This window comes from Nestor notabilis, unplaced genomic scaffold (assembly GCF_000696875.1).
Source record: "Nestor notabilis isolate BGI_N333 unplaced genomic scaffold, ASM69687v1 scaffold26318, whole genome shotgun sequence".
Taxonomy (NCBI): domain Eukaryota; kingdom Metazoa; phylum Chordata; class Aves; order Psittaciformes; family Psittacidae; genus Nestor; species Nestor notabilis.
Genome location: NW_009940971.1, coordinates 1,150 through 1,633, shown reverse-complemented (window position 1 = coordinate 1,633; position 484 = coordinate 1,150).

The window sequence follows — 484 nt, the reverse complement described above, 5'->3', positions numbered from 1 at the left end:
GTGCCTGGCACAGAGGAGCAGTGAGAGAAACACCCTCCGTGTTCCAGGAGCATGGTCCAGGGTTGTTTTGAACTCACAAGGGTTTCAGTTTCGCCCTTTTGTCCCAGCAGCGCTGATGTAAAGGCTGTGGTTCAGCAACCCTGGCCAAGTCCGTGGAGCGAGGAATGCTCAGAGCACGGCTGGTGCTGCTGTGAGGCTTCTGCAGGGATGAAGTGTGTGCAGAGGAGGAACTGGCTTCAGGAAGGTTTCCTCTCGGAGCCTTTCGTTGTTGTGAGGGCTCGTCCTGGTTGCTGATTCACCAGGGGACATGGCAGGTCGCGCTGGGGAGTTGTGGTGGCCCAGTCGCTAACTCCACGTTAGTGACGGGTGACACGTCCTCCTGGCTCTGCTCGGGCAGCGCTCTCTGCTCCGCTGGGGGCTTTAAAGCCCTTGTGAGGCGGGGGGGGGCAAGGACCTAGGAAGGGGTCAAGGGCTGGTTTGTGTC